This window comes from Nannospalax galili, unplaced genomic scaffold, assembly GCF_000622305.1.
Source record: "Nannospalax galili isolate Female #2095 unplaced genomic scaffold, S.galili_v1.0 scaffold704, whole genome shotgun sequence".
Classification (NCBI taxonomy): Eukaryota; Metazoa; Chordata; class Mammalia; order Rodentia; family Spalacidae; genus Nannospalax; species Nannospalax galili.
Window position 1 is genome coordinate 574,316 of NW_008352394.1, and position 14,820 is coordinate 589,135.

General features: G+C 48.2%; 1 protein-coding gene across 1 annotated transcript in view; it reads left to right on the forward strand.

Moving 5' to 3' along the window:
• Positions 1-8,266: 8,266 nt before the first annotated feature.
• Synpo (synaptopodin) overlaps positions 8,267-14,820 on the forward strand; it is a 66,596-nt gene continuing 60,042 nt past the window's right edge. The window contains exon 1 of the mRNA XM_029554225.1: positions 8,267-8,416. The gene's annotated coding sequence lies outside the window, so the exon portion shown is untranslated. The remainder of the gene's footprint in view (positions 8,417-14,820) is intronic.

Genomic DNA, 14,820 nt, shown 5'->3' on the forward strand with positions numbered 1-14,820 from the left:
GCTTGCAATGCCTCAGGCCCTTGCAAGGGCCTCTCCAAGGCTGGCTTTGAAGGGCAGGCTCTGTTGGCAGGGTTTGGTTGCTAGGAATGAGTGTGTATATGTGTGTGCTGTGATCTCCACACAGTCCCCCTCAGCCCTTGGCCTCATGATCCCTTTGGGACTTCAAAGGGCATTTTGGTGTGGTACTATGGATGTGCACAGATCTGGGCTTGTTTCTACTTCTGCTGCTTCTAGGCTGTTGGTAAGAGGCAAACTGCTCAGCCTCTCTGAGCTCACTCATCTTTCACCACATGATGACAGGCCCAGTCAAAGAGGCTGAACAAAGGTAGAGCTGCACTGGCTGAGAGAAGGGTTGGATGGATGCTGATGGCTGGCTTCGCTGACATGCCAGCCCCAGCCCCCAGCCCCAGGACTCCTGGCCCTGACCTCTGAGTTGTCAGGGAGCTGGGAGGTGCTGAACACAGAGCATCTGGGTTTCTCTTGGGCTGAAGGTTGAGTTGGTGGCAGTGAACAGAGGAGCAGTGTGAGGTGTAGCTGAATTAGCCAAGAACAGAGTGGGGCATTGTTCACAGGGCTGCTTCCCCCAGTGCTGAGGCCCCCACAGGAAGGGGTGGAGGTAGGCCAGACTACAGCCTGCCCTGACCACAGACTTGGCTGCACTGAGAACCTTTCAGTGAGTATCTCACCTCAGAAGGCATGCAGGTCCTACTAAATGACCCAGGGCAGTCTGAGAATGGATACACAAAGTGATTTGGGTTCCTGACCAAGCAAGATCAGAACTTCCTCTCACAATAGGTACTCCCTGAATTCAAGGATCCTGCTATTTCCCCTAGCCCCTAGGCCAAGCCCTTTAATGGTAATCCCAGCAAAATGGTGCCCCTTCTAACACAGCACAGACTGAGACTAGGAGGAGGGTAGTGTTACCCAAGCGGGGAACTCTTGTGTGGTAAGTTCCTGTGTGGTGGGCTGCTGAGGTGCAGGAGCAAGCAGATGGCCTGGTGGGGGAGAAGCAAGAGCTGGTGGAACAGGCCTCCCTCTCCCTGCTGAGTAACTAGTGTGGCCACCTACCCTCTTCAAGATTCCATGTCCTCTAAAGCTGGCAAGAGTAACCACCACAGAGGGCAGGCTGACTGAGATGAGTCAGTGGCACAGAGCTAGCTTTTAAGAGCACACCCTGGAGGTGACTTGGGCTCTCACTCAGCTCTTCTTGCTGGCTGTGTGACTGGACAAGTAGTGTTTTTCTAGAACAGAGTTGAACAAATCTTTGTGAGGTTGTTGAAAAAACAAATCAGCTGCTAGGGGCTTGGCATGCTGGCACATGCTCTGATGGTGAGTTTTCTGTGCCATCCAGCCAAGCTATAGTCCTAGGTGGGTCATATGCTGATCTGGGTGTTTCTGTGAGAGCGTCTTGTAGATGTGATTAAAATCCAGAATCAGGGGCTAGAGAGATGACTCAATGGTTAGGAGCAATGGCCGCTCTTGCAGATGACCTGGGTTTTGTTTCCAGCACCTACATGGCAGCTCACAACTATCAGTAACTCCAATTCCAGGGGATCCAACATCCTCTTCTGACCTCTTCAGGCACCAGGCCCACACATGGTACACATACATACATTCAGGCAAAACACTCATACACATAAAATAAATAAGAAAAAAATCCTGAATCAAGGCAGGCTTGGTGGTACACACCTTTAAATCCCAGCACTTGGAATCCAAGGCAGAGGCAGGTGGATCTTTGTGAGACAGAAGCCAGCCTGGTCTACATAGCAAGTTCCAGGCTAGCTGAGGCTACATGGAGACCCTATCTAAAAAAAGTCCAGAATCAGTTTGCTTTAGGTAAGAGAGACAATCCCAGATGATCAGCATCAGGTAGTAGCAGCAGAGTTGAGATTTCCTTTAAGAGGATCCTTCACTTGTATATGCCAGCTTCAGCCTGTGCTGCACCCAACAGCCCCAGCTTGCCCTTCCTGGTGGAGCATCCCTCTGTGTTTGGCAAGCTTCTCCAGTGAAAGAACAGTAGGCTGTGTGTGAGGGTATGTATGAGTACATGTGAGTGTGTGTATTTGTATACACACATAGGAAAGGGTTTGTTATAAGGAATTGGCTCTGGAGGCTGACCATTCCCACAGACTGACAAGCTAGAGGCCTAGGAGAGCGGCAGTGTAGCTCTAATCTGAGTCGGAAGGCCTGAGAACAGGACACACAATGTTTTGGCTTAATTCTGAAGGCAGAAAAAAGCAGATAACACAGTTCCAAAGCAGCAGGGCAGGAAGAACTGTCCTTTACTCCTGAGAGGCAGTCTTTTTGTTCTATTTCTGCCTCTGACTGGTTGGTTGAAGCCTCCCACATTGGTAAGGGCCATCTGCTTCAGTCAGGCCATTGACTCAAATGTAAACCACATCTAACAACACCCTCATAGAAACACCTAGAATAATGGTTAACCAACTCTCTGGACATCCTGTAGCCTAGTCAACTTGGCTCATAAAATTAACCATCATACCATGTATGCCAAGTTTGGCAATAAGTCTCCTAGTAGATGTCTCTTACTGGTTGGGTTTCTCTGGCTCAGTGGGAGGAAACTCATGTCTGGTACTGTAAACCTAGCCAAATACACATAGCTGGAGAGGTCATAGATCTTAGAGAAAACCCCAAGGCTCTCATATCCCTAGACAAATGTAATTTCTTACTATGTACAAAATATGGATCCTTAAATTTACAGACAGGTATCCCAGTCACCACCCATCAAAGTAGCTTCTTTTTCAAGACACAGATTATTACAGAGTTACACCACTGGTCACACATGAGATTCTCTGTGAGTTGCTCAAGCCTAAGTGCCACATCCAGGATGTAACCTTTACAGTAAGACTCACAGAACACAGAACAGGAGATGAAGAGAATACTATTGCATCTCTTTCAGGTCGCATCAATGAAGCTCCCTCATGCAACAGAGGATCAGGAACACAAAAGGCCACAAATGGCCAAAACGCAGAGAATAAGAGTTGGCAGAATGTGGATCCTCGGACAGGACTCCTATATTGAGGTCCACCCACCCAGGGCTCAGGGACCATTGTGGAAGAGGGGGATGGAAAGATTGTAAGAGCCAGGGAGGAGGTGCATGACCTATAGGTGCCTGGGACCCTTCTCATACAAACCTACAGCAATGGTGTCAGCATGCAGAAGACCCATGCAAACTTAGACAAAAACCCAGCACAGAACTGTGGAAATGAACAGCAAGCCCCAATTGTAGCCGAAGAATTATTGGCAGCTGATTACTGCTGGGTGAGGAAGAGCTGATCTTCTTGAAGAGAGAAACTCTAGATAGGCTGACTAAACCCCAGTGGATGAACTTACACTGAGGGACACTGAGCTATGTATGTCACTTTACATAATATGCCTTAATAAAAATGACAGAATATGGGGGGGGTGGCTATGGGAGGGTGCCAAAGGGGAAGGGGGAAAGGAGTATAAAGATGATTTTATGTATGAAATAAACAAAAGCTCAATAAAAAATTATAAAAAAAACAAGGAAGGAGAGAACTAACTCCCAATAAATTGTCCTCTGACCTCTGCATGCATGCCATGGCATGCACACACATGTTCCTCCTTCACACCCAAATAAATAAATCTTGAAAAGAAAGCAATATCATAGGATACAAGATCAATATACAAAATACCAATTGTGATATATATATATATAGTCACAAAGAACAATCTAAGATTAAGAAAAAAAATTGCAGTCACCACGGAATAAAAAAATATATATATAAATCAATTTAACAAAAGAAAGACAAAACTTAGAAAAATATAAAGTCTTGGAAAGAAATTATCTACCTAAATAGGTGGAAAAACACCATCTGTTCGTGGACTGGAAGACACATTAATGCAGTTAAAATGACAGTACTTCCCAAACTAATGACCCAGTGTCTACGCACTGAGTTTCCCCTTCTGCTGACACACAGGGCAATGAGAGGATGTTCAGTTCATGAGCATGGACATGTCAGATGCCTATATGAAGTGCTCAGCTGAGCTGCCCCTCAGGCAAATCTGTGGGTAGGGTAGGAAAGCATGGTAGGGACATGAAGTGAGCATTAGAGATGCTCTTCCAGGTCCTCCAACAGAGCATGAGTCTGCAGACTTGGCTTGGTGGAGCTCTGTGGGCTGATAATAAATGAACAGGAAAGGCAAGTCCATTACACAGGAATGTCTGGGGAGGGGGTGGGAAAGGAGTCAGCTTCTCTCCCAGCACCAGCCAGCCTTGCAGCCTTGATTGATGTACCTTGCACCACGCAGTCTCTGGGCCCGGCGGAAGGAGGCCCCTTGCTCACCCCTCCTGGAGCAGGGCCAGCAGCCAGATGTTCCTGGCCTTTGGGGAACTGGAGTGGGGGCAGGGCAGGGCAGCCGTAAGCCAGAGGGTAGCTGCCCAGATGTTGGCCTTCTCTACCGCCTCCAAAACTGGCCTCAGGTGGCTTTGGTTCTGCAGCTGACTTTGGTCAGTTGTATCACTCTGGGGCTGGGGGTGGGTGGCTGGGGGAGTCTTCACCCTGTCCTGCTGGTCAAGCCAAATGGCTGCCTAGAAAAAGGCTCTCAGCACCAAAGTAGAGACTGTCCAGTGCCCAACATTTTTGAGTTATTCTGACCAGAGCCACTGGAGGAACTAAGGCCAGGGCCTGAGCCCTCTCGGGGTTGGGAGAGTCAGCTGAGGCCCCCAGATTTGTGATTTGGAGTATGGGTTTAAAGGCAGATTCTGGGCTGTTCAGAGATGGTTCCACAAGGAGGTACCAGAGGAGGCCCAGTGTGTGGCCCCATGATACCATGGTTTGAGCACATAGTTGCACAGTTCGTCTCTGGACTTTCCTATGCTTCTAGTATTAAACATACAATAACTAGAAGAAAACATACATGTACACACACATACACATGCATACTCACATATACATGCACATATGCTTGCATATGTATACACACAGACACATATGCATACACATATGTACACACATGCACATACATGTATACCCACAACACACCCACATATACACATATACATAGGCACAGGCATACACACATATGACGACCAATGAGAACTGAGCATCACCTTGAGAGTCACAACATATGACTGAGGATGTAGCTCAGTGGTAAAGCTGGCCTAGCATTTTTGAAGTCCTAAGTTCAATTCTCAGTACCCAAACACAACCAAACTAAAAAAGAAATTCAGGACTAGGGATGTGGCTTAGTTGCTATAATACTTGCTTAGTATGTACAGAGCCCTGACCTGAATTTGAGCTGCACTGCATAAACCAGGCATGGTGGCCCACACTTGTGGTTCCAGTACTTAAGAGCCAAGGAGGTCATCCTTGCCTACCTAGTAAGTTCAAGGCCAACTGAGCTACATGAGACCCTGTTTAAAGAAAAAAAAACAAAACAAAACATCAGCCAGTATGGTGGTGCACGCCTTTAGTCCCAGCACTCAGGAGGCAGAGGCAGAGGCAGAGGCAGGTGGATCTCTATGAGTTCAAGGCCAGCCTGGTCTACATAGCGAGTTCCAGGCCAGCTGGGGCTACAAGGAGAACCTGTCTCAAAAAGATCAAAAAAACAAAACAAAACAAAACCCCACCAAAATACAACAAAATTATTGTGTAGAATGATTCTCTGCCAACATATCAGTATAAATTCTTATATTCTGGGTCTATATGTATAAATATTTAGGAATGCATAAAAATTGGACTCATCCTTTCTGCCTAGCCTTATAAACTTCCTGTCTGCTCCACAGCACACTGTGATCGTCTGTGATGTAAGATGCTGTGATCTTCTGTGATGTAAAATCACCACACTGATCTGTTGGGCTTTTCCATGTGTGCATTGTGCTAGAGGGATTTTAGATGGCTTTCAAAACTGCACTAATATGGACAAGATGGCACTGACTCTGCACCTGTGCCTTTGAACATGCCTGCATTACTTCCTTAACGTAAATTCCTTGAAGCAAAACTGCCAAGCCAAAGAGTAAGTCATCCACACCAGCTGATCTCATTCCATTCCCAGCTCTGCTGCGTCCTAGCTGGATGCCCACCATGCCCCGACTCCACCTCTGGAGGAGAATGTCTGCTGACTGAGAAGGCAAAGACCTGCCTGAAGTCCCAGAAACACATACCTCCCTAGGGTTCTTTAGGGACACTACAGGGTAAAGAAGTCTTGGGGTCTGAAGATACTGTGGGTGAGCCCTTTTTGGTCCACACTCATCCCTATGAAGACTGGGGGGAGGGAGCTGGTGTCACAAATCTCTTCAATTCATGTAATCTGTGAATGACAGGGCTTCTTTCACAATCTGGCCTGCCCTGCAAGGACTCTGCAAGTACTTGGGGACTGTAGTGGGCACAAGGCCAGGATGTTCACGTCATGAACATTTGCCCCAGGCATGGGCTTGTGCAGGGGCAGGTCAGCTTTCTACCACAGACTCAGGAAGACCTACCCAGGGTGAGAGCAAGCCAGCCCAGCCCAGCTGTGAATGACTAGGGAAGAAGAACCCGGCTGCTTCTCTTTGGGGAGAGGGATGAGTGACAAAACGTGAGCCGTGCCACTCAGAGGAGGTTGGAGGAGGGACTTGGACTGGGTGCTGATGGGAGACTGCTTGGAACCCAAGAATCTTTTGAGCAGCACAGAACCAGTACCTCTCATGACATTTGCCTACACAGACTCTTCTTTAACTGCACACAAATCCAATGGTCAGCCATTCCCAGCAGCTTCTTTACCCAGCACACACACACACACACACACACACACACACACACACACGTGGAAGCCTGCACTTTCATTGCCTCATGCTCACATGTCACTACATTCAGATGCACAATAAGAATGGCGCTGTGAATAGCACATTCCTTGATTTATTGAGCATTTACTGAGTGCTAGGCCCTTCCCAGGCTTGGTTTACTCCTCCCATTGTTAGTTCCATCACACAAAGGGGGTGAAGTCACTTGCCTAAGGTCACATAGGTATGGAATAGGGGAGCCCCACCCTACACACACACACACACACACACACACACACACACACACACACACCATGCACGCACTAGTTCCATTCAGATCCACCCTGTCCCCTCGTTTGCCTCCTTCCTGCCCAAACTGAGTGCTTGCCACAACCCCCACACCTTCCACGCTTCACCCAGCCCTTGGTACACAACTCAACAGACCTGGCTTGTCCACATTCAGGTGGCTGGAGACACAGTAAATCTAGGCTGTAAACTACCTTCTTAGCTTCTTGTGTAGACAGTTTCTTCCCAGCCCCAAACTTCTTAACTGGAGGGGCAGCAGCCACCCGCCTCTAAGCGCCTGAATCCTTTCTCTTTTCTTCCTTTCCCTTCCCCGTGTCTCTTCCCTGCCCCCCTCTGCCCTCTCAAACCAACTTCAAGGACCTGCCTTCTGTGTACCTGGCACCAGGGCTGGCACCAGGGCTGTGGCAAAGATGGGAGCCCAGTCTTCTGTTTTCAAGGACCCAATACCTTATCCAATCACAGGAGGTGGCAAAGGAAGGGGCTTGCTCAAGGTCACACAAGGACTGATGGGCAGAGCCAGATCAAATAGCCACAGCTCCCTCTGCCTAGGCCAGGGCTCTAACTGGGAGCTGAGCAGGAAAAGCAGTGATCTAAGGTAGGATGTGTTGCCCTCTGGATTTTCACAGTTCAGATGCTGAAGGCTCAGTTGAGAGGACTCTTGACACTGATTCACTGACCATGGCTCCAGTGACTCAGGCACTTTCTACACATTCCCGCACTTATCACCTCAATATCCAACAAGCCAGTGCTAAGATTACTTACTCTTCTGCCATTTTGCAATTACAGAAACCAAGACTCATAGTCAGCACTGAGACTTGGCTCTATTCTTCCCAAATCCAAGCTCTTCCTGGAGGGTGTGCTGCCTCGACTGGGGAGGGGCTGGGGCACAAGAAAGTTTGGGCAAGGAGCTGGGATGTGAGCAGGCCGGGAAAAGAATGAGAGGAAAGGGGAACATTCTGGACAGTGGACACTGTTTGAGCTGATGTAGGAAGCAGAAATATGCCTGGGAAATTCTGCTACCAGTGTGGGGACAGACCAGCCAGATGAGCTCTTGGCTCCAAATTCATTCTCAAAGGAGGATCCAGCAAGTCAGTGTAGCCCAGGTCCCCAGGTCTGAGTGCTCATGAGACTCTGCCAGGGTGGCCTCAGAGTTGCTGTGGTAGGCCCTATACTGGGCAAAGGTCTCTTTGGCATCATAAACCAGACCTTGTGAAAGGAGGAGCTAAGAGAAGCCCAGCAACTGTGCCACCCCAGAGAGGGACAGCCAGGCATGGGCCAGTGTACAGGCTCAAGGTCTTCAAGCACACGTCACCATCAAGGTCTCTGACATCTGTGATGGCTGCTGACCAGGACTCCAGGGCCACAGAGGTGAGTAGAGGCTGCCCTTGACCTTGGCAGGCTGAGGGGACTGGGGGCTAGAAAATGAGATTGGAGAAGGACAGCCCCACCCTTACCAGTTATTTCTGTAGGGCGGAGCCACAGAGGTCAGTGTGATGTGCTCAGCAAAATCCCCAAACCACAGAGGCCAGGCCCAGGAAAACTGTGATAGAATCAGGAGGCAAAACCTCCTAAACGTCTTCCAGGCGTCTTATCTATGACTGCCCGCTCTGGCATGTCTGCTGCCGTACCTGCCCTGCTCTCCTCATAGATGCAGGCAACCTCCTCAACAGCCCTCGCCAATGGGCTCTTCATGCCAGAGTTTCTGACTATACCTACCCTCAGTTGTGGGGAACTTTGATTGATTCTGTGCCCCTTGTGATTAAAATCTCTAAGAAGGTAGTGTGTTCCCTAGAGTATCCTAGGCTTTGGCATATGGTAAGAACCTGAGAAATATTTGCTGAACAAGTGGGTGGGTGGATGCTTGTAGGAATGGGAATAGATGGATAGACGAGTGAGTGAATAGGAAAGTGAATGTGTGGGAAGATGATGGCTGGTTAAGTGAAAATATGGACACACGGATGGGATACTGGGAAGGCAGGTATAAGGATGGGAGGGTAGAGAGGTCATATGAGTGGGACTTAAGGATGTTGGTCTAGCAGCCTGATCATAATCATGAAGCTCTAGATTGGTAAAATCAGATTTTATTCTTAATTATGTTGTTGGAATAAAGTACCATTTGGCATCATAATCAGAAGGGACATTTTAGACTTCAACTCATCGGGAGTGAGCTGATACGCTCTGTTCTTAATCACTTCAGTAGATTTGTTCAAGGTCACACAGTAAATTCATGACCCCCAAATGCTCATTTCCTCACCACCCTGTGAAAAAGTCTCCGAGAACAGGGTCAAATCCCTGCTCTAGCCTTGACTCTTCTGAGTTTCTGGGTGACCTGGCACAAGTTATTAGGATTCTACCTTTTCTTTTTAAATTATTTTTAAAATATTTTATTTGTTATTTTTATTTTATGTGTGAGTGTATTGCCTGCGTGTACATAAGTGCACCTGTGTCATGCAATGTCCATGGTGGTCAAAAGAGGGAGTTGGATCCCCTGGCACTGGAGTTAAAAAATGATGGTGCTGGTAATTGAACCTCGGTCCTCTGCAAGAGCAGCCAGTGCCGAGCCATCTCTCTAGCCCCGTATTCCACCTTTCCTTTGAAGGAAAAGGTTTTGGTTTTCTGTCAGAGCACAAATCTAGCATTTTCTTTGCCTGCCTTGCTCGGTTTGCCAGACCTATATCAGGTGCCTTTCCCTAACCCTTTCACAAAGCCTCATGGAACTTTCAGAGCAGATCCAAGCCCTGGTGTGAGGTGAGATCTGGGGTGGGAGGACTAGCATCCATCTGTCTCTGGAGTCAGCCTGGTCACTTGTGGTGTCTCCATACATAAGTACCTGTTCTCAGTAGTGTTCCAGGTGCTGTGGGTTGTGGTAAGGTCCCCATGGGTTTCTGGCTCCACGCACTGTGCCTAGGACATTCTCACTGCCCTGGACTCTTGCAGTCCCAGTCCATGAAGCTGGAAGGGGGTGGGAGGAATTTGGCCTAGGCAAGTCCTTGGGATGCCTCTTCCAACCTGGGGCAGGGAAGTTCACATGTTGGCAAAGAAGGGGTTTCCATGGTAGCTGTGGGAACATCTTAAGATGTTTAAAGTCCCAAACCCAGAGGGCTGTGGAGCCTGGATAGAATAAATGCATCTCGCTCCATCCATGCCACATGACAGAGGTACTAGATTGAGGTTCAGGAAGAGCAGGGAGATAAGAGGAGGCAGGGTGGCACTCCCAAGGCCATAAAGTCAGACCGAGACCTCTGGACTTTATCCTTGACAGAGCAGAGAATGAAGTTTTTATAAAAAGCTTTTATGGGCTTTCGGTTTTAACAGATTCATATTGCATACCCATTGAGGAAGGGAAAAGGTAAATAGCACAACTGAATGTGTGTGGGAAAAATTAGTGACACTGATTTGCATGTGTGGTAAGATATAATCTGTAAAGCATACATTGAATAAAATGGTGTTTATAATATGCGACCACCTATAAAAAGGAGGGGTGGAGCTCAGTGGTAGAGCACTTACCTAGCATGGGCAAGGTGCAAGTCCAGCGATGCTGTTTCTAGTCTTTTGTTTCCACAAATGGTCTTACAATGGACATTTGCTGGTGCATTCATCTTTGAGGCTATCTATGGTCTGGCACATGTGCCAGATAACTTTTTAGAACTGGTATTGCTGACCTGAAGGCACGTGTATTGCATTTAGTAGATAGCACCAGACTGTCATCTCCACAGTCTACTTAACTGCTGGTGATACCTTTGGTGGGGAGTGTAAGTCATTGGATTATGAGCAATAAAATCTCAAAATCTGAGAAAGGCTAAAGCGAGTTCATTCTGAGTCCCCGAGAGCCCTTTCCAAGTCCTAAGTTCCAGTATTTTAAAGCTTTCTGGAGCCTGAAAGAGAGGAGACCAGTGGACAGCTTTCTTTGCTGCCTGGAGAAGCCCATGTCCCCGGGGTTATGCAAGGACCCACATTATCAAGGGTGGCTGCAAAAGGCCTAGGGGGAGAGGATGGGGCTGCCAGCAGCTGCGAGGGGCTGAGTTCAGCCAAAGCCCACACAGAGGGCTGCCAAAAGTTCCTTCTTTTCATTTTTCCAAGCCTTGTGCTTTGGGCTGGGTCACAGTGTCATCCTCATGTTTCCTATTACCCTACAAGGCTCCCTTCAAAGCACCAACCGCACAAGCCCTTTGATGTCTGGGTCGAGTCTGCCTCTGCCTTGGGGAGATGCATCTTGCTGAGGATCAAGAAGGGTGCACAGCTCGAGATGGTCCCCAGGCCTTACCCTGATGTCTTCTGGCTTCCCTCCAGCTGGAACCTCAGGCACCTGGAGGGTCGAGGGGTCATTCCAGCCTGGCCAAGCTGAAAGGCCTGGACAAGGGGCTGTCCCCTACCACAGTGGTATTGGAAGAGCACTGACACAGAGCCCAGCAGCCTTTGTTACCCTCTACCTCTCAATTTTCCCACCTTGCTTCTTGGACCTCTCAGGGCTGCCTCCCTATAGTGGAAGGTATTGGTTATCTGTGGGTGTCTACAGTCACCCTGCCTAGGTTCAAACCCTGAGCTCTGTCTCTTATAACTAGGTGACTTAGGTCAAATAACTAACACAGATCAGCCTTAAACTCTTAGGAGGAAAAAAAAAAGATAATGGTAATTCGTACTTCGGAGCATTCATTTCTGTCAAGGTGAAACGAGATTCAGGGAATGTACTATGAAAGTGACTAGTGTGTGGAGAGACTCAAAAATAGCTCGTGACTGTTGATGATGATGAAAAGGGGTGGTGAGGGGGATTCTGAGAAGGCCAGGCTAACTGCCTTGCTAGAGTATCTCCATACCACCCCATCATGGTCTGAGGAATGACTGGGTGTAAATGAAGAATCAGCTCCTTCTCTGCCACTCCCAACTTCCTGCCTCTAATTCCATAGCTCCCAGCTCTCTTGTCTGAGACCCGGGCTGGGAAGGGGTGGGGAAAGATGAGGGGAAGGTGCCAGGCAGGGGTGGGGACATGCTCTATCTGGGCCAGAATGCCTGCTGGGTTGGGGCAGCATCTGGAGGCCTGCAGCCCTGACTTTAGGAGGCAGGGGAGTAGAAAGGGGGTGGGGTGGTTTCCTGGCAAAGCTGAAAAGGTTTGGACTTGACTTGGAAACACTGTGAGGAGTCCCTGGCGGCTGCCTCCTCAGAAACAGCCTCTCTGAAGTCAAGCCGGCCAGGGAGGCTGTTTTCTATAAAGGGGCTCTGGGGACCTTGGTGGTGGAGAGTGGGCTGGAATCTTGCCCCGACAATTGCAGAGCACACTATGGAAGCTCTGGCACTTCCTGCAGGCCTTCAGGTCTGGAGCCTGTGTGCTCACAGAGCCAGGGGACCAAGGACCCTGGAGTCCAGAGGGAACAAGGAAGAAGAACCTTTATCGACAAGCCCAAGCCTTGGTGTCTTGAGCTCCATTTTCCTGTTTTATTTTGATTTTTGTCATATCCTTATTTAGCCTGTAACATTACTTATGTAACATTTTTCTTTAGATTGAATCACTAAAAAAACCCTTGAACACACTTATTTCAGAAGAAACTTTGTGTTGCTACTGTAAATGGAAGACTGTGCTTCTCATACATAGCAGTTATCTAAGTAGACTAAGGTAAAAATGACATACTGTTATCAAATGTTACCTAGTGCCTGAGATTCCCACCCTCTCTGAGAATTAGGGTGGTCAGTAAAGGTGAGGGACGTCAAAGACTAAGAATTTCTTTTCATTTATATCTGCTAGGTAAAATACGAGGTGTCCAGTTAAATTTAAACACTAGATAAACAATGACTAATTTTTCGTGGTGGTGCTGACATCAAACTGCCTTGGTCTCTTGTCTTTTTTTTTTCCTTCGGTCTTTTTGAGACAGGGTCTCCCTGTAGCCCCAGCTGTCCTGGAACTCACTATGTAGACCAGGCCTTGAACTCACAGAGATCGGCCTGCCTCTGACCCCTGAGTGCTGGGATTAAAGGCATGTGCCACCACACCCGGCTGATCTATTGTCTTTTAAGCAAGCATTCTGCCACTACTACGTTCCAAGCCCAACAGCAGTTTTTTTTTGTGTGTGTGTAATTACAAAATGTTGTATAAACTAAAATATTGCATAAACTATACTTACATGAAAGAAAAAAATGTGGTTTATCTAAATTGAAACTTAATGGGGCATCTGTATTTTTATTTGCTAAAGCTGGCAACCCTGCCCTTGATGGATGGAATAAAGTTTTTTTGTTTTGTTTTAGTTTTTTATTTATTTTTATTTTATGTGTATGAATGTCTTGCCAGCATGTATGTAAGTGCACCACATGTGTGCAGTGCCCTCAAAGGCCAGGAGAGGTCAACGAATGCCATGGAACTGGAGTTATGGGCTGCCATGTGGGTGCTGGGAGCTGAACCTGAGTCCTCTGCAAGAGCAGCCAGTGCTCTTCAGTGTTCTAACCATCTCTTCAGCATCCCTGTCCCCCTTTTTTTGAGACAGGGATTTACTATGTAGTCCTGGCTGGCATGGAACTCTATGTAGACCAGGCTGACTTCACATTCCCAGAGATCTTCCTGCCTCTGCCTCCCAAGTGCTGGGATTAAAGGTGTGTACCATGATGCTCAGCTCTGGAATAGTTTTTAAAGGGATAATTTTCACACAGCTAAGAAGTTAGATGTTTCCAGGTGGTATTTCTATGACATCAAAAATAGGCTCCAGCTAGGGTAGTTTCTGAGAGGCATGTGGGGGACCAGGCAACTCTGGGGCTGGCCTTGGAGGTCACCTGGCCTGAGGATGGAGGGCAGCCTCAGGAAAGAAAGCTTGACCCCAACTCTCAGAGGATAGAGGGGTTGTGTCTGAGTGACAGGTCAGAGGCATGAGTGTTGTGTGTTTGTCCCATACCCTGCCTCTCAGGACAGAAAAGGGCTTTTGAGGCTGTGTCCTTGAACATCTCCACCTATTCCTGTGAACCCTTTTGGGGTTGGAGTCTTTTCTCCAGCAATGGGAGAGCTCACCATCTATGGAGGTGTCTCTTTCTACCTCAGGGTATCTTTGCTATGAGAAAGCTCTCATTGAACTAGACAGAGGCCATTGTAGAACACAGTGCTCCCTCAGCCCTAGGACCAACTATCCTTAGTTGGCAGCTGTGATGGTGGCCTGCTGGAGTCTGAAGAGACTCCATTCTTTGAGTTGTTCTTCAGCTCAGGCTTAGGATGGGGCTTGGGGGCAATGCCTGAAGTGACAGTGCAATGTGTGTTACAGGGAATGAGGAGAGGGCTGGCATGCTGCTGGGAGCAGAGGTCAAGGAGGGAGAGATGAAGAAAGGGAGGAAGGGAGGGAGGGAAGGAGGTGCCTTTCCTATGATTCTCAGTCTGTGCTGTTGTATGCAGAGCCCTGGAGCCCTAAGTTCTGTGGCTGCTCAGTCCTCAGGGCCCTCAGCTCTACGGCTGCTCAGTCCCTCTCTGGAGCCCTGGGCTCTGTGGCTGCTCAGTTCCTGATTTGCTGTGTGATTCCAGGCATCTCCTCCCTTTTCTGAGCCTTAGCTTTTTTTTTGTTGTCTGAGTGGCTTGCCTGGTTTCTATGTGTATGTCTGTTCTGACAGGTTAGTGCTGCTTGGAGTTCAGGGATAGGAAAAATTCCTAGGCAGTGCCAGTGTTCAGAGAGAAGATAGGCAGGGTAGCTAGTGAGTGATGATCTAGGAGCCAAATAGGTGCCAGTGGGGGAGATGAGGGGGTTTCATCTTTGGCAGGCCAGATGTGGAGTAGGGCATGTATCTGCTGCTCTGATCCTGTCTTTTGTAGC